The sequence below is a fragment of the Tachysurus vachellii genome, chromosome 14, assembly GCF_030014155.1.
Source record: "Tachysurus vachellii isolate PV-2020 chromosome 14, HZAU_Pvac_v1, whole genome shotgun sequence".
Classification (NCBI taxonomy): Eukaryota; Metazoa; Chordata; class Actinopteri; order Siluriformes; family Bagridae; genus Tachysurus; species Tachysurus vachellii.
Genome location: NC_083473.1, coordinates 11985471 through 12011730, shown reverse-complemented (window position 1 = coordinate 12011730; position 26260 = coordinate 11985471). Strand labels below are relative to the sequence as shown.

At 38.3% G+C, this 26260-nt stretch overlaps 1 long non-coding RNA gene across 1 annotated transcript; it reads right to left on the bottom strand.

Moving 5' to 3' along the window:
- Positions 1–691: 691 nt before the first annotated feature.
- LOC132856606 (uncharacterized) lies at positions 692–23990 on the bottom strand. The gene is made up of 4 exons (XR_009649439.1): positions 23889–23990; positions 11286–11345; positions 1084–1185; positions 692–921 (listed from the first exon to the last, which is right to left on the bottom strand). It is a non-coding gene; the product is annotated as an uncharacterized LOC132856606 (long non-coding RNA).
- Positions 23991–26260: the final 2270 nt, after the last annotated feature.

The window sequence follows — 26260 nt, the reverse complement described above, 5'->3', positions numbered from 1 at the left end:
AACACTCATGTGATGGTAATTATTGTGTCACTAGTAAGTCATTACTCAAGCTCTTAAGTAATTTAGTCTCAAAATGTAAAAAATGTAATTTCCACATCTGAATATCTGCTCAATGTGAATAACTATATCCAAGATTCTGTTTCCTTTGAGCAAAAATATTTGAGGTATTAAATTAGATTATTGTTTTGGATTTATTTTACAATGGACCAGCATTCATACAGTTTTTCATGAATGCTTACACATTGGCACTGCAGACAATTATCAATAAAGCTCAAAGCTCACTTTTCTTTTGGCTTCTTAGACATCTATGAATTTTAAACACATTTTACTCGAGTTCACTTTCATTACAAAGTAAAACAATTCATTGGTGTTTAAGCATGCATATTTATATAGATAGATAGATAGATAGATAGATAGATAGATAGATAGATAGATAGATAGATAGATAGATAGATAGATAGATAGATAGATAGATAGATAGATAGATTAGTGCTAGAGATGGAAGTATACTGGATGAGGATGAGTAGGAAGAAAATGTTTGAGACAAACAGACTCAAATGAATTAATCTGTTTTATATCTGGACACCTTGGGTTTATTTAACACCTTTATATACACTATTATATTTTCATTCACTCATTCATTTAATTCAAAATATGCTATGTATTGTATTTCCGAATACTAAGTAATCTTATCATCGGCATCTTTTATGTGGTTCCACTGAAGTGGCATGAACAAAACATAGGGGAAAGAGCCATCTCAGGAGGTAGGGCCAGAGGCGTAAGGACAGCCTACTTGAATGCCAAACACTCCTGTTCAGTGGTGCTCTACTTGGTCTCCTCTACCACTCATTTCCCTTTGATGTACAGCAACAGGTACTTCACTACCTTTGACCAAATGGCCCCAGCCCTCTTTCTGCCAGTCTGCAAGACAAAGGGAAGACAAAAGTCAGGAAAATTTAACAAAGGACTGATAAAATAAAACCACTTGGTTTCAGAGATCCAGTGGCTGGTCATGATATGATGTTTCCTTTATATTGAGATCAGTCAAGCAGGCTTGTGATGTCCAGATAATCAGGCACAAACCTACAGTAGAAATCAGCCAGTCATCAACCGTTTCATCTCTTCTGTGGTGTTGTGCAATGGCCAGGCCACGATTCCTGCAGTCTTATCAGTTTGTAGAAGTACCTGCCCATGACACAATTGGAAACCTATTAGCCTTACTTCTAGTCATCCAACTGCACCTTTCAGAGAGTCCCACCTCTCACAAGGCTCTCATGACAGTCAACTTTCTTTCACTGTACCGTATGTGCTGCCATTGTCAAGTACTGCCATTTATAACTCCTGAAAGTGTGCCTTTTCAGCCAACCAGAATAAACCAAGGCCTGCTGTTGAACCAGGCATACGGACCAGTTCTCCAGCATCCATTATTGTGGTGAAACTGGTGGCTGACCTCACTCATGGTCAGTGGGTCCATAACTGCTGTCAGCATTGCTCAAATGGTCCAACTACCACAGAATGGCATACTTTAGGCAACAATACTCCACTGGCAATGGCAGCTTCAGATTTGGGATTCCCTTGAGATTAGGGCAGCCATTCTGCCGACAATCTCTTATGCAACCTCCCTTGCAGCCAGGCACAGATCGGCATGCAGATTTCCCACTGATTCAAGTCAACATTGTGAAGGTAATGTGTGGTGCAGATAGAGTGCCAGACGATTCATTGATTCAGTGACGAGGTCATTAAAGTATCTATCTATCTATCTATCTATCTATCTATCTATCTATCTATCTATCTGTCTAAACTGTATGAACTGAAATTATAACATAAAAGCCTGATTTTTTTTAATAATTAAACCTATGGGCATTTGAGCTTCATTTTAACAATATTGTTACACACACACACACACACACATTTATTTGTACTTAAATTGGATAAAATTACCTACAGGTGGATCACATTAGGTGCACAATTGCACTATCAGGTGCACTATTAGGTGCACTATCACAATTTTTAGAACATTGTTACAGAGCGTTTTGAAGAATGCTTGCCTTATTTAAACCTCAGATATTATGTTTGATTTGCTCTGAATTTTTTGAGGTTAGAGGTGTCAATTTGCTGAGGTCTAAAGAGCTCTCTGATGCCTTCAGAAAGAAGATTGTTGATGCTTATGAGTCTGGTAAGGGATATAAAAAGATCTCAAAAGAATTTGTAATCAGCCATTCCACTCTCCAAAAAAATCTTTACAAGTGGAGAACATTTAAAACAACTGCCAACATGGTCAGGTCAGGACATTAAAGCAAATTGAAGCATTCAAGCAACCCAAGAGCATACTGCTTAAAGAACTTCCAAAAACCCTAAAATATCATCACCGGACCTACAGCATGCTCTTGCTACAGTTGCTGTCAAAGTGCATGAATCTACAATAAGAAAGAGAATGCACAACTTTAATTATCATGAGAGGTGTGCAAGGAAGAATCCTTTGCTGTCTAAGAAAAGCATGAGAACAAGACTGAAGTTTGCCAAAGAACACATAGACAAAGGCCAAGACTTCTGGAATAATGTGCTTTGGACAGATGAGTCTAAAATTTAATTATTTGGAGATCATATACGAGGTCACGTTAGGTGTAAACCAAATACAGCATTTCAGCAAAAGAACCTTATAACAAATGTGAAAGGAGTTATGGTTTGGGAATGCTTTACTGCAGCAGGACCTGTGCAGCTCACCATCATAGAATCCACTATTTATTCTACATTGTATCAGAAGGTGCTTGAGGAACACGTGAGACCATCTTTTAAAAAAAATTTAAGCAGAAGTGGAACTGGACCTTACAACGTGACAAAAACACACCAGTAAATCCATTAAAAACTGGCTGAAAAGTAAAAAAATGGAGAGTTCTGGAATGGGCAAGTCAAAGCCCTAAATCCTATTGAGATCCTGTGGGGTGATTTGAAATGGACCGTGCATGAAAGAAACCCCTCAAATATCACACAGCTGAAATAATTCTGCATTGAGGAGTTGGGGAAACGTTCCTCAAGTTGATGTCATAAACTGGTAGATTGCTACAAGAAACGTCTCATTGAGGTTATTTTAGCCAAAGGGGAAAACACTAGCTTTTAGGGCATAGGGTGTCCTAACCTTTTTCTCAGTTCTGTTCATTTTTGTTGATTTCTTTTGTGTAAGTGATTTTTTTGTTGTTTACATGCAATCGATAGATAAATACTTTCATCTACAGGAACAAATTAAAATTAGATCAGAAGTTGATATGTTGACATTGATATGTTCATGGGTGTAGTACATCTTGAATGTGTTGGTGGAAGTAAATGTTGTCCCCTATAACAATATAGGTAGTGTAGTCTGGAGCTCTGCGCTGTCTCTCTACAAAGAGTACTGTTTAATCAGAAAACAGTAAAATGTGTTTCCATCGTAGGAAATATTCTGTAGTTCCTAATGATAAAGCTATGATTTAATGATTCAATTGTGGCTAGAATTGCAGCAAAGTTACCTCAAATACACTATAAATAATAACAGCTTTCACCAGAATGATTTCTGTGTATTCATTGTAGGCAAATATATCAAATTATAAGACATTTAAGAACTCTCCATAATTATCTTATCTGTATCTTCTAAATGGTCCCAAATGTATAGTTGTCTAAGAAGTATCATATAATAAAATTTCACCAAGAATGCGAAAAGAAAAAAGGTTCTGCACATCATTATCTGGGGACTAATTAATATAGCAGGGTCAAAAGATGAATAATTGGTGTGTAGAATTTAAAACGAGTAAACCTGAGAAATACTGAACAATATCAGCTAGACCATGATGATTAAATAACAAAATTCCCACTTGAAAATGGATCCAATATGCTAAATACTCATCAAAATGTTTCAAACATGCTTATGGCCTCCCCCCTAGTGGCTGAATAAGATATTACCAACCAAAACTGTCTCAAGATGTCAGGTACAGATAAGTATAGCAATGCTTCTATATACATGAAGATAACATGTAAATACATTTGATCATTTGTCCGATCACAAACACACAATGAACTCCTCTCAGCTAAAACATTCATAACGTGCAAAGTGGAAAATTCTCTCTGACAGGAATAACAGAAAAGCCATATCAGCCAAGGGTTTAGTTTTGGAGTATGCTCAGGAGGCACAGTTATTTCTCTTCCAAATAAAACATCACTATCAGTTTCCTCAGCCGGCTGAAGTTGCCTTGACTTTTTGTCCGAGGGGACAGGCTTGTGTATGTATATATATATACACCTCTACACACATAGCTACTCTGACTCAAACTCACCAAGTGTCACATCAGAGAGCTAAAATTGATTTGGGGCAACAGGAGTCTCGCTGGGTGGGAACGTGATGCTGAACACATTGATGCACACACATTATTATGCCATTAATTGATGAAACAATTTTATATAGTTTATATATGAGTGTGTGTGTGTGTGTGTGTGTGTGTGTGTGTGTGTGTGTTACTGAGGTACTTTGCTGATAGCTGGGCATCAAAAAATCACTGACATGTTTTTCTTCTTTCACTCTGCGAGACATCTTCTGGAACATTTCTTAAAAATGTCCAGTGTCAGAATAGGTTATTTCAAACGTTCTCATGAGTTTATGCTCTGTTTGTGCCCAACAAAGCTAGACAAGCATCTATTAGAGTTTGAGTTAAGTGGGAACATGTTTCAGTTGGATGGCTGCTCACCAGGAACAACCGGGAGTGACAGTTATTAATTGTGAATTGTGTCACTACCTATTGAAACACCTAATAACGCTCAACAAAGTGAGATTGTGTTCAGCCATGAGTTCAAGACATGTTCAGTGAGCAACACAGCATTCAGTGCAAAAGCATTGTTTTGCAAGTTGTAATAAACATCAATATAAGTTAATAACTTCACAAATCACAATTAGCAAAATGTATAAACCCGAAAAAAGACAAGTTTCTCTTTTTATTGAGGATGCTGTCTGAGTCTAAAACACAATGATTGGCATCAGCAACTTTGGTTATGTGCTCACTTTCTGGATTACATGTAGTTTATATTCCCAACTATAACCAGTACTGCACCAGAACATGCTATTTCTGCCTAACATGCACCATCATTTTCCCTAATACACTTCCACTGTAGTTCAAAAGAAAAGATATTCATAGCATTTACACCTCCCCAGTATGTTCCTATGGTTTGTAGTTTGCCTTTTGAAATATTTTGTTACTATTATTATTATTTCTTTTATATCTTTAGATAATTACATTTTTTTTGAATGGGGTAAACTTTTTCAGAGTAACTGGGCTAACCATAACCAGGCACAGACCAATTTGTTGCCTGATGAAAATATAGCCAAGCCCAAATGATTTGCATTAAAGCTCACAGGAAAAACTGGAGGAAAAAAAACACCTGTCAAACTTGTCCATATCCTATACCTCTGCCAGCCACATTTAACCGAAGAGGAGGTGTTTTCTTGAGGAGGATTTACCCGAAATCAGTGGAGATGGATGAAGTGCAACAGAGGAACATCCAGATTGTATCCAACCATAAGGATATGATAGAACATTTGTGCAAGTGACAAATTGTTTATGCATTGGAGAGTTCATGTCCAAAATGCTGAAAGAGAAATTTTGTGTATGTCTCCAGAGCAAACCAGACATATGACTGCTGTAAGAATGCATTCTTCCTTTGATTGGATTTTTCTATGATGCACAATGGTGCACGATGGGTCACAAACATTTACCTGGCTGAAATAAATTTTCATTATCATTGTCTATAACCAACATTAATCTCTCTTTCTAATGTAATATAATATGGTATGGTAACAGATATGTATCAACTAATGCAGATACATTTTGGAGCAAATCAAAACAGAATGGTGAGCTTTTTGTTGAACTCTCCACTGTCCCATGATGATTCATCATTATTCCATTGTACTTTCATGGGGCAGAACGAATGCAGGACATTAGTTTGCTCTGAACTGCATCCGTTCATAACTAAAAGCACTATTATGTCAAAAACGCATTGCAATCTCTTATCACCAATCATGTGTAACAAACATTTCTCTTTATCATACAACCATTACAACACCTTAATTACAGATCACAAAAAGCCGTTACTTCAATGGCTTTAGACTGTTTGTCTTTAAATGGCTTTGACAATGTAAACACGGCTTGGTCTGATAGAAACCAAAGTTTATTCACGCTAACACTATTCATTTCCAGAATAAATCCTGATCAAAAAGAGATATTAGAGTTTTGCCAGGATTTGTCTCTTCTTCCGTCAAGCAGCAACAGCACAAATTTAGTCAGTGCAGAAAACCCCATGCTACAGAGGTTGTCAGTCAACACGTCCACACAACCCTAATTTGTGCAGTCTAGACTGAAAAGGGGCTAAATTACCCACCAGAAGCACTAACAGTGTAAAACAAAGCTCTAGATAACCACATAAGTGCACACAACCACCATTTAGTGTCATAAATCACTCATAAACACCAGCCTAACAAAGGTGTTAACAGATTTAACATAGCCTTTTCAAGGTACACTATACGTAAAGTTCATCATCTATGAGCAGCAGGGAAATTTTCTGTACAGTCCTTACTTTCCATTTTTTTCTGTGATCACACTTTAACCATTTTCATGGGACAGTGGTTTCATACAAAGCCACTGCCAACCAATGTTTTGATAACTAATATACCTGCAGATACTGTTAAGTTGTTATATTAATATGGCTCAAGTAAAACAGTTATGCATATTGTATGCATATTGTGTAAAATATGTTTTAAGAGCAATACTATCAGTATTTTGGGTACAAACTGATATTCAGCTGGACCCTAACTGAAAGTGAGGCTAAATACTAACTTTGGAATTTATATGAAAATGGACAATAGGTATACTTTGGGATTACTGTGGGATTAAAGTGTTTAGATAAGGGAAGAATGAACAATTCCTCGTTGGTTAGACCTGACTAGGTCATTTTAAACAGTATATACTACTTCTCTGATGTGGATTGATGGGATCTGACCTGTCTGGGATCACAGAGAGGAAGTGCAAATGTTATTGTTATGAACTCTGGGTGGTCTACACACACACATGCACACACACGCACGCACACACACGCATACAGTACGCACACACACAGAGAGCTATCCTTCTGAGGTATTTCCATTAACTTCTGTATTAACATATGTAATAATGCTGCACCTATGCATAGCCTTATCCTTAGTATCCAGAAGTAAAGTAAAATTAAATTTCGTTTTAATTTTAAGATAAACATAAAAACACTTTTTTACCTTGAGACCAGCAAGCTTCAAATCTTTCACCTGTTCCTATTATTATGGGAACATTTGGTATCCCCAAAAGCCCAACACTCAAAGATACAAATAAAACAGTCACGAAGCTACTTTAAGACACCCATCTGCACAATAAACACACATTTCAAGGCAAAAAAGTCAACAGCTCTGAGAACTTCATGCTATTAAAATTAAAAAGCACAAATCTAAAAAAAGAGAGTTTAAAGGCAAACAAGTAAACATACTCATTGAAACGGCTTTCAGATGTTCAAGTGCATTCATGAATGAACTAAAACACAAGCATAAACAAGTCTATAAAACCTTTGATAGCCACTGCTTTAAATAATAACAACATAGGGTTTGACACACTTCAGTGGTCTGAAATATTCTTAGTCAAACAAAACTATGCTGGGAAGAACTGAATACAGTGAAATGCACATACCTGGATATCTGTTTGTAAGGGCATGTGTGCCTAATACCTAACGCTGGCATGTTGCCACATGGCTCTTCTAGACAGAAAGCAGACCTGTCCAAGCTACAGGAATGCACTGCTCCACCCAAGATAAGCAGGTGGAGCTGAAAGTGACTCAAAAACTGAGCATCTCAGGAAAACATGTGGCAGCCGAAGAGAAAGGACACAGGCAGGTTTGGGTTCATGCTCAGTTCAGCTGCCACTCAAAGCCATTGATAAAGTTCACAATGTTCACCAGGGTCAAGATGGTGACAGGCAGTCTCCTTGTTGGGGATGCTTGCTTGCACTTCAGATATTTTCTAATTCCTCCAGTTTCAGCTTTTGTCACACAAGGCTTTGTTCAGCCTTTGTACCTTAATAACTTCAGACAAATGTATTCACAAGGAGCAACACGGTAATAACAACAAATGTTGTCAATTAATATACCAAAGAAGGGTGTGCATGAGGAGGGTGTACATGTTTCTGTACGTGTTCATGTATATACTGTGTATATATATATATATATATATATATATATATATATATATATATATATATATATATATATATATATATATATATATATGTGTATGTGTGTGTGTGTGTGTGTGTGTGTGTGTGTGTGTGCATGTGTGTGCATGCTGTGGGAATGTTTCTTGCTCCTGGATACAGTAACATGCCTCATTAATCCCTGTATGTTTTAGGTAATGATGCATTTAGGAGGACGCATGAAGGAACATTTACCGCAGTAGAGGCTGTTCACAATATGCTTGAGAATAGAGTTCAACTTGAATAGCTCTGGCTCCTCTGTTATTGTGTGGTGAACAGAGTTACCTCAGCTCTTAGCTGCAGCAGGCAGTGCAGTTTTTAATCAAGAACATGTTAACTCTATATGGTTAAAATGCCTTTCTTTTCAATAGCCTTAATCCTGTATTTTCAAATAGAGTGTTAGTTGTGTATTTAAGTATTGTCTGTGTTTCAAACAACAGTATGATACATCACTTGCTGGTGATTTCCACTAGACAGACTGATCCAACTTGGATAAAGGCTTAGTTATTGGCCCTAGACTAGCTGCAATGAGCTTAGGGAATAAATATGAGCTAAATTGGGTGGGTGTGCTGTAGTCCAGAAAAAGAGAATGCTTCTCACGCAAAGCAGGAGGACTTGTGACAAATAAATTCCACCAGTCAATGGCTATGCATGTATCACTTCATGATATGTTCTCCTACCAGGAGAGAAATTACTCTGCAAAAGTCTGCCCAGATGTCTCTTCTTTCCCACTGGATATTCTGTCCTTTTTGTCATGCATTTATCATTGCTCTCCTCAGCTGAAACTCTGATAGATATCTCTGTTGGTGGCCTATCATCACAATGAAGTCATGACACATGGATAGAATCACTTGCACTCTCTTCATGCTGGGCCTGAGACCAGCATTCATCCTCTGTTAGCCAACTCCAACTCTATCCTCAGGAAAGAAAGCAGAGAGCGTAGCAGCCCAGTCAAAGGTGTATACAAACACAAGTAAACCATAGAGCAGCTGCTGATGAGATGAGCCAGTGACAGAGCTGGCAAGTCGCTGCTACGAAACATGTGCCATAAACAGGGAACTACATTGAATGGGTATAATGGTTTGGGTATAACAGAAATACGTACATATAGGCTAATGTCACAGAAATAGTAAGAAATGGTGACACTATATGCTTTCCTTCAAATAGTGTCCCAAACTGTAGAATAATTATTCAGTAAAAAGGCCACCAATTCAATTGGTCAACAAACAGTACAATTAGACAAGATCTAACAGCTTTAAGAATATTGCTGCTTATTGCTAGGCCAACATGTGTTTTTTGTCAGTTCTGATGTTCAAACTGATAAAAACAAATCTATAAACAGAAATATTTTTTTACCTGTTTAAGTGTCCAGGTAATTATATCCAGCTTTTTGAAGTTTGTTGAGACTGCAATGCTTATATGATGCTTATTCAGTGTGCTAATTGCAGTGGTGTTCTGACTTAGATAAATATCCTGAGTTTTGTTTGGTGACAGAAGTGCTCCCATACTTTCTTCTGTTTGAGACAAATGGAGGAGGTGAAGTGTGTGCAACTTTTTTATTATTGCTCACTTACTGTCCCTTTAAAACAATAATTTTCCCGTGTTTTGATGTTCTGCGCTTTAAAAATTTTGTTATTTTTTCTCCCACAATCCAAAAATGTGATGGATCAGTTACTCTAAATTGCCCCTATGTGTAAATGAGTGTCTGAATGAGTGTTCGTGTGTGTGTATGGAACCCTGTAATAGACTGGCTTCCGATCCAGGGTGTAACCTTGCCATGTAGCCAATGTAATGAATTCACTGTGGCTATGACCAGTAAAGTGATTACTTTCAAACAGAAACACAAAGTCAGTTGCATAGAATTATTTTGGGTACATAAATGATTATGTTGACTACAAACAATGAGTGCCTTGCAATTTGTGCCACAATACAAGGCAACACGTCTAATTTGTTCGATCGTTTAAAATGACACACAAAATTCTGTATCAGAATAGCATCCTGTACAAACAATAATATTCTGAATGCTCCCGAAAAATCGACAATGCAGTAACTTCTCACCTGGTGCCAATTACGAAAGTTTAAGAAAGAGTGTTTTAAAAACATAAGCGCTATGTAATACTTGTCATCTCAGCTGTGTGCCAGAAATGCAAGCTACAATTTGCAAGCTTTCATATGTGTGATATTTTGCTGCTACAGCGGAGATCTAGAAAAGTCTGAATGTCCACTTTATTATTTATGTCTTCAAACTGAAACGTCACTGTTTTAAATGCCATTTTTGCTGTAGGATCATAATAGAAGCGTTGGTGGCCTGGGGGCTAGATGAGAGACATCTAGTCTGTTTAATAACAGACTATGTTAAATTACATACCTTGTCACTGATGTGCTATTAAACGTCTTCAGTGCAGTGCTCTTTTTCAAACTTGAGTACAGAGATAGAGCCTCTTGCAATCTACTGAATTCACTTCTCTTCTTCATTCACAAATTCCCCCTTATTATAAGGTAAGATACAAGCATTATTAATATCATGATATCTTAGATCTTTGATAGAAGAGTATTATATGAATCATGATGATTCTACCAGTGTATTAAACTATCCAAGAGAGTCAAAAAGTGAAACTTTTTTTCATTCTCAAGCGATTAATTCTTTCCATATACAGCTATTTAAAGTCATCTGATAAAAAAAAAACCCTGTGGGATTTTTCATATCATAGTATATATTGCAGAAAAAGGAAATATATACTTCCAGTATCCTGAAGCCCTTATATAAACTGACAAGATAGAATGGTTACTGAAGTTACTGTCATCTGTATAGTGCCTACTAATGTACTGGATTGTTCTACAATGACATTGGAACAATGGCAAAACACATCTTTGCATATAATAAAAAGAATTTGGTAACTGTATTTCTGTGATCCGATTACCTTTACATCACTGTGCAGCGATTTAAACCCAATACAAGCTGTCATCTGCATTTTCCTTTATACATGAAGTCTGTACACATACCTGCAAGATGGATCAGTGATGTTCGTGTTTCCCCTCCTCTTCTGCAGACAGCCGCAGTCCCTGCCAAGCAAACACACATCAATCACCTCAACTCATCAACGGGTTGAGTGCCTCGTTAATTTGCTCCAGTGGTGAAGGAGGGAGACTTCTGCACAGCTGGTCTGCACGCCCTAAGCTGGCATTGGCTCAATAGGGCTTTAGTGAAACCTTCAGGAAATGCCCAATGAATGCTTCAAAGCAACTAAAAACATTGTTTAAAAAACACAGAAAAGGAAAGCACCACCCTTTCAACCATACATGTATATGTACAAATGGACCATCTGATAACACATCAAAGCATTGGTGATATCTGCTCAATGAAAAATAGCTCAAGGCAAGTTCTAATCTCCACTAATCCATTTCAGAATATTGTGGATTAAACATTACAGATCTGGTGCAACAGAAACTTATTAGCAAAAACAAATAAAAGTTTAAATTAAAAAAAGAATTTATCAAGGAAACAATCCTCAGTGAACTAACTGAAAACAAGTGCAGGATATTGACACTTATACTGAATGTAATATAGTTTTCATAATTGACCAAAAAGTGCAGGGTAGAAACATTGTGTCAGAATGGCATGGAGTAATATCAGCACCATGGCCAGCTACCACAACCAAACTATTGAAAATATGCACATGTACCTGAGGCAGCACTGGACCCAACTGCCTCAGGATGTGGTTTAATTGTACAACATTGGACTGGAGCGCAATTAAGTCTAGATTTCACATAGATTTCACACAGGTAACCAGTTCATGAACATCTGCCTGATAATCTTCAAGTTTCTGGTGACATGGCAGATAATATGCCAAATAAGCATAAAAAAAAACACATACACCTGTTGTGCTCACTGTGTTCCCCAGAAATAGCGCTCATAGCTCTTTGTCCACCAGTGCCAGAAACTCAGTGAAGTTGGAGAAGCCTTTCAAAAATGTATTCAGCAAATTCTCCAGTTAAACACTCACTCACTCATTTTCTACCGCTTATCCGAACTACCTCGGGTCACGGGGAGCCTGTGCCTATCTCAGGCATCATTGGGCATAAAGGCAGGATACACCCTGGACGGAGTGCCAACCCATCGCAGGGCACACACTCTCTCATTCACTCACGCACTCACACACTACGGACAATTTTCCCAGAGATGCCAATCAACCTACCATGCATGTCTTTGGACCGGGGGAGGAAACCGGAGTACCCGGAGGAAACCTCCGAGGCACGGGGAGAACATGCAAACTCCACACACACAAGGCGGAGGCGGGAATCGAACCTCCAACCCTGGAGATGTGAGGCGAATGTGCTAACCACTAAGCAACCGTGCCCCCCTCCAGTTAAACAAACGTTTTAAAACATTAATCAACTACTGCAATTATGACGCTGTAGTCACAGGATTTAATATATGGCAGGAGGATGTAAGCTCATGGTCAAAGCCTGAGGGTTCTGTAAGCATTTCCAAAGCTAGATAAAGTATCAAACTTTAAAACCTTCCTCACCTTTAAGTCTGCGAAGACTGTTCTTCAACTCCACCCTTCTCCACCCAAATTCATGACCGACAGGTCCTTTGTCGTCCAAATGACCATGCAATGTTGTATACCACATACTGGATGTCCTTGTCCATACACAGACTGTTGGCATCACTGTACATTAAATATGAGTCTTTTGGGCTGGTTTGGTCAGACAGTATCTTGCATGATATTTCCCCTTCCAAACCATCTCTTTTGTGTTGAAAAGAAGGTTGAGTTAACGTGCGTGTGCTTAGCTGATGAAAAAAGCTTATCTATAATAAAATGGATTCAAAATGGATTCTCTCATTTCATTAGCACCACTACAGATACATACAGCCTGAAAATACAGACTAAGCTTCCATAGATAGAGAGCCACAAATTCAGCCTCAGCTGGCAGCTAAATGAAGAGCCCAAAACACAAAACAACTGCATGCTGGGAAAAGCTTTGGAGAACAAAAAAAAAACAGATGCTCTGCTCTACGGTCTGTTCTGCTGATGTTCTGTCACCAACCTCTAACAAGTATTTCTTTCTCTTCAATTCTCCACTGAGAATCCAAATCTGCAGATGCTGGGCCTCCAGCTTCCTGCTAAGAGGTCTGAAACACTCAAGAACTACATAATCTTACAAGAGGATGCACTCACCAGTCACCACTTGCTTTATTTATTGTTTTTGCAGGCACAGAGTCACTCCATTTGATAACAACAAAAGAAACAAACAAACAGATAAAAGAGATCATGAAAGTGTTTTAAAACCAGAAAAATACAGAAGAATATAAATAAGATATCTTCTATCTCTATCTTATCTCATTTATATTCTTCTGTATTTAAATATTAATATTGTATGTAAATAATTTAAACCTTGATCAAGAGAGTTGAAGAGAAAGGTTAAATTTAATTACAAATTAGAGTTAAATATAAATCAATACAATAAATTAATCATCAGTCATCAACCGAGAGCATCTACAGAGAAAAATACAATATTTGACAACACACTTAGCAAAAAAGAGTTTGTCTACAACAACAAACAGAACTCTAGGAGAATTTTCTAGTGTGTAATGAGACAAAGATATCATCCATTTCAGATCCACTGAAAGCTCTAAAAGTGTTGCTTCATTTACCTGGAAAAAATCCAGCTGGAAAGCTATCTATAATACAATACTCTGTGGATGCATCATTTTATTACACAGATCACAGACGGGTGTACAAGAAAAAGATTAAAAGCGAAATTTAAGTAAAAGAGAAAACAACAGATAAAAAGACTGACAGGAGAATGAAAAGATATACTAAAGATTTATCATGATGGTAACATGAGACGGTTTCATGGTTTGACTCATTCACAGGGAGTTCCTAGAAAACTAAACTGTTAATAATCTTCATGGCCCTTGTACACAAAGACACAATGTCTAAACAAAAGCCATGGTCTGCTTCACAAATGAAATACACATGTGGCACCTTGCTCTAGACCTGTAATGTATATCTAATTATCTTCAAATTATAAAAAGTGCAAAAAATAAACTGCATGGCACAAACTTTTTTTAACGCTACTAACTGAATTCAAATCTAGAGGAAGAGGCAGATGGTGAGGAGAAGAGAAAGATCTGATCTAGGGAAGTGAGCATGCTTTTTCAATACAGCTAGCTTCATTCGGAGCAGACAAGCTGTTCTTTTACCAGGGCTAGACTTCCACAGTAACATATAACATATGGCAACATATGGTAGGAATTGTGAGTAATTACCATACAGTAGTTCAGTCATTCATAAAAGCAATATGTACACACACAAACCACAAAGTTCATTAGTACAAAAAGCCCAGACAAGTCAGGTTCAGGGGTCTGGCACTACAAGGGCTCTGTGTGTATGTATATGTCTGTGTGTGCATTTGGGAAAAATTAGACGATGACAAACAGGTGGCACAGAAACATAGAAAGAAAAGAAGCGATGATATAATTTGAAAATCCAAATGCTTGAAGCAAAGACAGTTCACTAAGTGTTTACAGAGAGTAAGGCTGTTGTGTTTTTTCCCCCCAGACTCAGTGGCATGTTTGCAGAGAGCTAGGTAAGTTTGATGTGTATATGTTGTTTCTGCTAGCAGTCCAGAGAAGCCTGGTCTTTATAAAGACAGTGAACTGAGGCTGACTTCAACTGAAACCCCTGTTGTGTAAACTATCTGTTCTTGGTAGCATCCCAGTATTGATATATACATCAAACATCTTTTTCCAAACACTGTATTTGCTTTACCTCTGTGGTGCGAATGCTTGCACTGAGAGCATCATGAAAAATGCATGTTGGCCTGCATGACTAAAAAATCATTCAATTTTATTTATATTTATGGAATGGAAAATGGGAAAATGTCAAAAAGCAGCTTTAAAAAATCTGTCTTAAAAGAACAGCTTGTAAATGTAACCTTTGCCAACCTGTGTGAACTGCGTAACTGATCCAGGTTCGAAAGGATTTATTCTATATGAATGCGAACTTGTGATTTTTAACCACCACCCCCAAGGAGACTTAGGTCAATTCCAGAAGCTTTAGCTTTCCTTTCCTAAAGTAGGTCATCGTGACTTTTAAATCCATTCCTCCGTCTGTCTGTGAAATGTTTCCTGTGGCACTGGCTGGTACAAAACCCCAGAGCATAACAGATCCACACATGCATGCTTTTTCTCCAAATGGACCTTTAGTGATTATGACCAAATATCCTTTTTTTCATTTTGTTCATTCTGAAAGAAAAGGTTTTGGTCTTCCAAATATTGCCTTGATTTCCACATTTCCCCTTCAGTGCAGTTTTTTAATGATATTGCAGACATTGGAAATTGTAATCTGGAAGCATTTTGATATACAGAGACATCATGCCATCATGCTAGTTTCAAGTTTCATCAGCTGCTTACATAAGTCCATGGTTGTTGAGTATCAGAAGATTGTTTGTGTCAGACTGTTTGTGTTTTTCTATGTTTGAAGCTAATCAAGCAACTGTATATTAATATTTACAATAAAAAAAATGTTTGCTGCAGAGGTTTTATTTACATTGTCTCAACAAAATATGTTGTGCCCAAACCTTTGCATACACCTTTAGGAAACAATACAGATTTACAGACAAAAATATTAAACCACAAATCCCATCAAAAGCCATAAAGAAAGAAAGTCATAAAAAACAACAACAGTCATAAAACAACTAGTTAATGAAAGGACCAACAATACAATACATAGAGCAAGTATGTAGGTATTGTAATCTGGATTTAAATGTCTTCTAGTGAGCTAGTTAGGATTTGGTGGTGCTTCCAGCACCAACACCAGTGATAATGTAGAATGTAATATGCAGCCTGTTTAGACTATAGGGTAACACTCTATGTTTGGTATTTTCGTAATAAATCAACATAAAACCAAACGAACCAAAAGATTCAACAAAGTGAACCATTTTTTTCTGTTTACTGTTATTGCCATTGTGTGCCTGTGACTGCTTTATTTTCTGGCAAGACAATGTGAGCATGCACAATGTGTCTTCTGGCCTGTATCTCAAGTCTAATGTAGACCAGCCTTTGTTTTGGTCATCTGCTCTGAAGGGGGATTTGGTGGTTTGGGTCTAGCATGATGGCATGTTCATTGCAGACTTTATTTTAGATGTGTTGTTTGGCAGTGACTCATTTCAGCATGAGAAACTGATGGCTAAAGTGCTGACAAAGCTGGTTTTAAAGATTTGACCTAAATCTCACATTTTTACCATGATTTTGTCTGCACTGTGTTATTACAACCACACTGATCTGAAGACTAAGGGTTCATTTTTGTACATAGACTGTCTCACAGATGCTTACAGAACAGCTTGATAGTCTCCAGTCATCTGTTAGTCAAGTGCACAGCTTCATAACCACTATTGAAATTCCTTTACCATAACCATCTGCACATGTTTATATCGTCGGTTGCTAAATCGATCTCTTCCCACAGCCTGAGTGTGTGTATATATCTCTGGGCTTCAAACAGTGTGCTTCTAGCTAAAGCATCTGTATTGCATAAACACAATTGTGGTCATGGTGCCAAGCACAGAGCAACATTATGTAGCAGTTTTCCATATTATCCTTTCCAAATTTAGACAGATACTCCAATCTCATTGACTTTTTTCATATTTAGATTCACTAAATACATCATCACCAACTCTCAACATTTTCACATATCTCACGCATTGAGTGATCGTCTCGCGAATGCCAGCTTCTGTCATTCTATACCAAGTCTTCAGAAAGTAAATAATCCAAAATCATACCATTTATTATATTTATTATCTACTACCCAGCTCAAATAATGTTTGAAAACAAGCAAAAAATACATCATTATTATGTAATCACTTGCATACATGTAAGATCTTCCCATAGGAGAGGAGCAATGGGTCAAGCCATGAACATTTGTAAACCTGTAAAGAAGCAGACTTACGTCACGTTTTTGGTGTAACACAGATGAAGAATAAATATTTGAGCTGTCTGTCCTCCCTGCAAAGGGAAGTAATCTATGGAAACATTTTTCCTTTCTTAAAAAGACCCATCCATGTGGAAAAATGAATAGATCATTTACAAAGCATAAGACAAACACGCAGGCCAAGATAGAACCACATGCTCCTGCTCCATGATCCCACACACCCCATAGCTGTTGTTGATATATCCTTATATTTAATGTCATGCTTTTCAAAGAGAATTTCAAATTTCAGAGTTCCATGTTAATGGACTTAATAATTAAACCACCATTTGGATCTGATAAAGCAGGACTAATACTGGGCTGAAGAAAAACACATGTTCGGTCTGCAATCTGAAGAAGGATTTGCATTCTTTTCTAGCTACATGATTAAGTGTAATGATACATATAAACAACGTCTCATGAGAAATCAATCTCCCGCAAACAAGTGACATCCACCTGTATTATTTATCCGGCATTAATCGAAATGAAACGAACTTTACTACAAAGTTCAGGAATAATTTCGTCTGCAGGGATATTAAGTGCAATTTTGTTAAGTGATTAGGAGATTTTTGGGAGGAATGCAGAACACACAAAATTGTGTTGAACTGTCTCTGATAGAGCTGTAAAGTTGAGGGAAGTCAGAGTAGCCCAACAGCAGACTAATCAATGATTGTGCTGCAATCTGGAGGTTGTTAATACATGTCTAATATGATTTGATATCATGCATTTAAGCCAAACTGGAAGTGAAATGATGAAATGAACAAAACCTGTGAGAAAGAGTAGGTGAAAACAGCATGAAAGCATGTTTCAATTAGGATTGGAAAATTAAGTAAAAACAGGACAGCTACAAAAACATAAAAGAATATGACTTGAGTTTTAAGGGAAATGTAAGTTTCTGTATTGGTGTATGAGAATAACAGTTTGCTCTTCAGTCTACCCCACTAATCACCTCATTCAACCTTCTAAAGAACAACACCAGATGTGAAACTCAGCAAACACCCTTTTCTCTCGTTCTCTAGTTCTCTGTTCATTCGTTCACATACGAACACTTTGCTGTGGGCCATTTCCATAATGATTTCCATTGCCATAAACAGTTTCACACCCTCACACTTTACCAGGTTGTAAGACACTTATAAGACTACTTGACCGTATATAACCCTAACCTGCAGCTGACAGATACACAAAAGAAGCACAGCAGATGACCTAAAATGGCTTCTCTCATCTTCTCATCTCACCCTGAATATCAGATGTAAATCATTTTATAAAACAGATAACCAGTAGCTGGAGGAAAAAAAAAAATAAACAGATACTTTTTGTTTAGTGCTTAGTGCTGATTGCTGGGTGGAGCATCCAAACCTCAAAACCAGGCAAACTCTCTTTCCTCTTCCTACATCAGAATTCCAGCTCAGGTCTGACCTTCTGTTTTATTTTAAATCAAGCATACTGCCTGAGCCAGCTGATTTGGCTAACAGCCTGGTCTAACTCTAAACCGAAAAAAATGTAATCATGCTGTGAATTTCAAATATATGTGATTTATTTCAGTGAACAATATGTGATAGACCATCTGGTTCTCATTTTTCTCCATCACTCTTTGCCACACTTTCTGGACTCCATTATGGAGGGAACAAAAGAATGACATGCCTGGACAGGCAGCGTTGTTTGTATGGAGATAAACTGAGCTGCACTGTGTCTCTCAGGCACTACCGAGTTTAGTAACCAGCCTACAAGGTGGCATTAGAGGATAATGTGATCACAGACACTCGATCAGGAGAGACTCATCCAGAAAGAACTTCTTTTATACTTCTATAGCACATCTGAATGGTTTTAGGTCATGTGACAAAAGCCATAGACATAAAAAAAAACAAAAAAAAAACTATATACACAATATATCTTAGATGAGTTTATCAATAAAGGGACTTTTCATTGTGATACACTGACATACTGTATGATTTAGGTGTCATGGATCACTACGGTCATTGTAAATACTTTTTTGCATACAACTGACCCACCCATAGTTTTGTACGATTGGTGAAGTGTGTACACTATTCTGGGATTTGGTCCAGAGAATTGATTCCTGGTCCTCATGGGTTCAGCTTCAACTGAACCCTGAGGCATCACATAGTGTGTAGACGTTTTTACTCTCAGCACAACATGCCGAGTAATGCTATGGTTCTGCTACAGCTAGTCATGTTGCTTTGGGTTTCTACTTTCATGCTGGCAGGGAAAGGGTTATTTTGGTTAGTGAGATATAAAAGCAGACTTTTGTAGGTCTGGAGTGCTGTAATTAGCTTTGTGGTTCAAGTGCTTGCAGTGAAGGTATCGCTGAAAACACACATCATGTGCTAGCCTGCATGAATAAAAACCTTCATACATAAGAACACATATTCGTGTGCAGGTATTTCTGCACTGTCACATGCTGTTCATCAAGTAAATGCTGATCTTCACTAATAATGTTGGAAATATAACACCGACAAATGAAGAGCATAATGCCTACCACTTTGCAAACATGGCTATACAAAAGCATACACATAGGAACTGTGCAACCATGTCAATTCAGGAGGAATTTATGGGTTAGGAGGAAATCTGAGAAAGAGAAAATAGTCCTCAGGTATGACGGGAGACATAAGACAGGTTTGACCTAGGTGCGATATGCCTTGAGGTTTTTGGATTAGGAAATGAAACATCCTTTTGAACCTTGAATAGTGTATAAAAGACCACATAGCTATCCAATCTATCTGTTCTCTTATCTTTATTCATCAGTGAAATCGGATTCCACTTATCTTAATGTTTATTGTTTACAGTCAAAAATTGAAAAATTTGACTGGCAGAATCTCAGGTCATTTCTTCTCTCAACTACTTGTTTGTTATTCGTCTTTAGCGTTCCCCTCCTCAAGAGTGCAACCTTTACAGTCTGAACAGGAATGCTACCAGTCTTCTGAGGGCCTTGCAATTACCCTCCTAACAACTTAATTCACACCACAGTCCCTGTCTGACAGTGATCTCTCATGCATTAAGATCTATGAGAGGCAGCCGGAATGAGGCTAGACTCAGGGAGGGCTGAGGAGGGGAGGGAGCATTAAGTGGTTTAGCCCGGGACTTTACACTTCCGCACAGGGCACGACCTGGTGTGTCTGTCTGGAACATGGCGTTCTGAGACAGTGTGTGAGAGATGCTGCTGTTCCTTTTCACTCCATTTCCCATGTAAGCTTCAGTCGCACCCATGTATACAAAAATCCCAAATATTTGACCTAAAAGACTTTGGTGGAATAATAAGGCATTTGCTGAAAGTTAATAAATAGAGACGTTATTAAGGACACAGGACGCATATGTTGATAAGAAAAATGAGAAATACATAAAAATATGTTTCTTCCCCTGAAACGGCCTCTTCGTAAAAAAATTATCAAATGTTTTTGGCTGTAACTGAAGCATGACTCGAATCCCACATCTGGCATGACCATAACAAAGATATGAAAAAAGAAAAATCAAAGGCAGCCTTTCCCAGGCCAGTTAAACTTTGTGTTTAGAAAAAAAAAGAGAAAAATAGTTGTATTGCATTAACAAATAAGAGCTCTTTCTCCCATGGAATATGAACACGTTATTCCATACGGGAACCTAGAGCCTAGTCCCACTCACAAAACAACAGACTATTCAGCATTTGTCAAAAACCCCCTGATGCTGGATGTGTCAGATGTCACAGCTAATCAATCTATGATATCCTTTGTGCATGCTGCATGCTTTATAAAACCATTTCTCTGATTTCTAAAAATGATTTGTCAGTAAAATAAGATTAGACTTCTTTGTATCTGTCCAATATCAAAACTATCTAACCGTTTGGGCCTGAAAACTTTACCATACCTAAACTGTAGCTCTCCGACATTTTATTTGGTACTGAATGCTTTTGAATAAAGTATGTGATTAGCTGGCATAATGCTGTGAATCCCACTACTAATGATCTGAAATAACTGCTCAGATTGTATACAGAACATTCCACAGAAACTAAAACGCATAAATTGTTCAATTACCAAACTGCAAGAGCCAATACTCGCAAAGCAAGCTGGATGCAAGTTGTTTGAACTCTGCACTCAAAATCAGTTTCCTGCCAACATAACTGACTCGCGTTTATAGATTTCCGATCAAAAAGATGCCGTTTCAAATGTGCACAGTGAAAAGTCTCTGGAATCTCAGCCAAAGCTGTTAGTGTTGACTCAGTAGTGCCGGTTTGCCTAACACACTTACAATAATTTGCAGAATCTCCGACTGTAACACAGCCCCCTCTCACAGCTGATGGTTATTTGCCTCATTTGCAAAAGGAAACTGAAGAGATTTGACTTGGACGCTGTCTCTGCCTCTCCACTCTCTCTAACAACAAATTGCTTTCAGCCCTGTGAAAGTTCTGGAAGAGTTAGACATCTTACAAAAAAATCTATAATTATGCATTCCCACACATTGCCACTGAAATAATATAAATTAAAAGATAAGATAAACATGCTGATGCATAATAAATGATTTCGAATTTGCTGTAACATTCTGAGAAACACTATCATGTGTGAGACTCGAGAGCAATACTCTTCTTAACCGAGACACAGCTTTATGACATACCAAAACTTGTTGAAACAGTTTAAGTGACTTGAGAGTGAAGCCTTCCTGTATATACAAATTTGAAAAGTAGTGTATGGGGGTGATTGGGGGATCATGACAACTCATTAAGCAATTCAAAAACTAACCAGACACATGGCAGTCTGACAAATGCGTTAGCTATTATACCTCAACGAGCCATAACCCATTAATGCAAACTACACTATTATTGCTTCTGGCAAGCAGTTTTGTTTCTCTACTTTTATGTATTCTTGGATACATTTCCGCTAGAGTGACACTAAACTATCGACCAAAAATAGATGCAGTCTTAATTATAAGAGAGTATGCAACCCTGTGTTGATGATTGTGTTGTTGAATAAAATAAATGGTTACACTTTGCACAGATAGGTATGAGATATGAGACGTGCTATTTGACATGAGACAAAGTCTGAATCACACTTTCTCAGTGTGCAAGGTACAGCTGGTATGTCTCAAGCTGAGAGAGAGAGAGAGAGAGAGAGAGAGGACACCCAGCATCTCTCCTCCTCTTCAGTCTCAACACCTCCCACACAAACCCCTATCTGACGGCAAAACCATGGCTTACAGCTTCCATTAGAAACCTTTACTACTGCTATGGAAAACAGGAAGATGGCGGGGGTCCACATATTTATCACAAATGTGGTATGTCAACAATTTTGTTGTTGTTTTGGGGCATTCTGTGCCTAGTGAAGACTCTTAAAATGCACTGAGGTATATTGAACCATGAAAGGAAACAGAGGAGTGGGCGCAAAGGTCCACTCAGGTGCCGATTTGTGGTTGGTGCTGCATTTTCTTTATTCCTTCCTAACAAATGTTATTGCATGGTTGTAGATTTGGTCCATAGGGGGTTGAAGTGTGAATGGGAATGCTTCCAGATATTTTTTAATTATATTTAAAATCAACTTTGTTATATCAACAGTGTCATTACATAATTTTCCACTATTATCTTTCTATCTACAGTATCTACCCATCCATCAAATTGCCTAATCTGTCTATATATCCAAGCATATCTATTAAAGATAGAAAAGTTGAACACTAAGTAATAAGAATGGAAGTGTAGGGGGTCAGTCATCGAGGATCAAACTGAGGAAGATTACAGCAGACGTGTCGATTCAGTCAAAGTTTCACATCACCTTAGAAAGTTCAGATACCTGACAACAAAGTAATATACAACAGAACTGGACCACCTGTAAACAGAAGACAGCACAATGTGATGGGAATCTGAACAAACTTGTTGCTGTTGTTGATAATAATAGGAACAGTGACAATTGGCAAGCACATCTTTTCTCATCTTTAAAGCTACCGGTCATCTCCCAATCATTTAGCTACGAAATATATTACTGATAAGCATGCATCATTTAATCATGGTATAAATAATGGGGGGTTGTAATTGCTAGTTCTGGTATTAACTCCTAGACCTTGGTTAACGAGAGATGACAAGATCAATTAGATGACGAGCATGATAATGATGACGGTGGGAAGGATTTAAAGCTGTGGAAGGTTTAACATTTACAGTTATGAGCTCTGGCAGACAGCCTTATCCAGAGTGACGTATAAAAGAGAAGGTGATGTGTTCTTCATCAGAGCAGAGAGGACAGATGAGGATGGGACAGAGGTGGACAGACGTAAGGACTGATACACCTGCTACATCACTATTCTGATGAATTCCCACTGGCACCTATTTAGAAAACTGTTGGGGGAAAAATACATGCTGAATACACATTTAACTGAGCAGCACATGTTAGTTACAAATACTTTTGATGTCAGTATTATTAGTGTTATATTCATCTGTAGCACACAGAAAAACTAAAGAAAGTAACACGTGCAAACACAGGAAATGATAGAAGACTGTCTAAGAACACTGGTCCTGAACTTGACTTCACGTCACGTCACGTCACGTCACGTCACGTCACCTCGGGTTCAGTCTGAGGCCGAGGATCGCACTCACGTGTCCTGATTCCCTGTCAACACTTTCATTGCACGTGTCTTTGAGTGTAACGGCAGAGGTAAGCAGACTCACCCTTACACTTCAGAAACGTCCATAAGCCCTCGCGCTGTGTGCTAGAGCCGTGTGCGCGCTTCACGCTCCGCTCCATTCGCGTATCCGAGCGCGCGCGCGCGCCTCTGTTGCGCGTCTCCGCCCACTCAGTTAAGAATTAACCTTTACACTACCAGCGTGTCTAAACACCTCACACTCTTCACACACACATACACACACACACACACACACACACACACACGCACACACACACAGGCACTCGACCTCTAAATGCAAACCTGGGAATAAATGAAAGAAAGTCTGTATCCATACAGCTGAGATGACTCCTGGCCCATGGAGAGTGCCAGATTCTGAGTGCAATGAGAACAGGCCTGTTGGGAAATTTACTTTATCTGGAGTCAGTTTTCTAATACAAACATTCAAAATCCAGTCTGAACTGTAAAGACCTTGGGAAAGAGCTTTAAAACTTGTAATACGGGACAGAAATAAGAAACAAACCCGAGCACACAAGTACACTGTGGATAATAAGGTCTCTGAGCTACTGAACTCTTCATCCCCTGAGCCTAATCCATCCTTTCCCACTAGAACCACCCAGGACCTCTTTCCAATGTTTGTAAAGCAATAAAAGGCCTATTAGGCAATGCCTATTTTTTTTTTGTAAGAGTGCACAGGAAATTTTCATTAAGAGAAACGAGTGATGTCATTCTCTGGACCAGTACCATAAATTCAATGCTTGTGTCATATAATGACACTGTGTATATACATTTGCCATAAAAAATATAGTTAAAACTTACTGTTTAATTTTCTGGAACCTACAGACAACTGACGAACGAGCGTCGAACGATCAGGGATGTTTTCAGGTTTTTAGACAAAGTGGCAAGAAATGGTGGCGCAGCAAGAGCACTTGGAGTGACAGGTGGCATAATGTAGGATAAATGTGTCTAAGATAATGCATTGAGATTTGTTCTATGATGTAAATTAATTAATTAAAAAAGCATAATAAATGAGGTCTGAATGAAATGGCCAGGATTTACAGACTTCTCGGATATGCGATAAGGGGACATGGAAATGGAGAAGTTTGTTTGCCCCTAAGTGATATCCATTTGGACTTGAATAACAAGCTGTACCTATCAGGAAAATAATACCCAAGCTTTAATTGAGACATGGTGGCTTTGAATAAAACATGGCTCACAAGTCAGACTGAGGCTACATTCTCTCTATTGCTCCTTTTTTCCATGAGATCAACAAGATTTATAACCACTGGGCTACATTTTTATTATTATTTGGACCCCTTAAACAGCTTTAGTCTGATTCAAACATGTCCTACTCTGCTTGTATATCTGTATTCTCAGATATCCTTTCCAGGCTTGTAAATAGTAAAAGGGGAAAGGACCTTTGGATGGAAAGGTGCACAAACAGTCCAAGCGAACCCAAGCTGAAGGAGGTGAGATGATGTGAGGGAGGTTATGTACGAGGGGAGCAAAGTGTGCTTGCTGTAGCCTAGTTGCTGCTTAGGTGGGAGCTTAGAGCTTAAAGTGAGCATGAAGACAAACCTGAGAGTGGTAATATACAGCTCACCTCCTCCTCATTGTTTATGCCTATGGCTTAGACCCCAGTAGTGCTCCGCTATTTGCTCTTTCTTTCCCCCACAAGACCTCTTTTCATGACAACATGGACAAGCAGTCCCTGGTGCTGAGCCCAGGTTGTAAAAGCTGAAGAAACTAGGCCACTGCACATGGAAGTTTTTGCCTGTCTTTTTGTTTTTAAAATGAGCAATGAGGACAGCCAGGTCCCATAAGAATCAGATGAGTCAGACAAAGAAAGGGGGTGAACGAGGGGTTTTCAGCAGCTTCAGCTTTGCCAAATCTGTCCCAAATAGACTGATAGTAGAACAAAGACAGAGGAAAGGAAGAGAGGGAGACAGACAGATAAAACGGATGAGGGGGTAAGAGAGCAAAAAAGAAGAAATCTGAGAAAGCAGGGTTGTGTTAAAGTGCTGGAAAGATAGAGGGACGAAGATTAAAATAGTGGTTAACTGACACAGAGACTAAGAGAAAACAAAAGGAAATAGAGAAGAAGTGGGTTTATCAGCGTTTATACAACTTGTTTCTTGCAAGCAATCCAAAATACACCGTTACATCACAGAATGTGTGGGAACTGCAGCAAAACTCCAAAAAGACTCTTTATCTCTCTCTCTCCCCCAGTCTTCCTGATACCCATCACCAGAGACTCACTCCTCCATCTGGCGTACACACACTCTCACTCTCACACATATACACAGGAAGCATAATAGCAGGAGTGGAAGCTTAATTCAGTTACTGTGATGAGAAAATGTGTGGTGACCTAGAGGAAGCACTTTATACTTCAACACACCCAGTCCCCAGAATATAAAA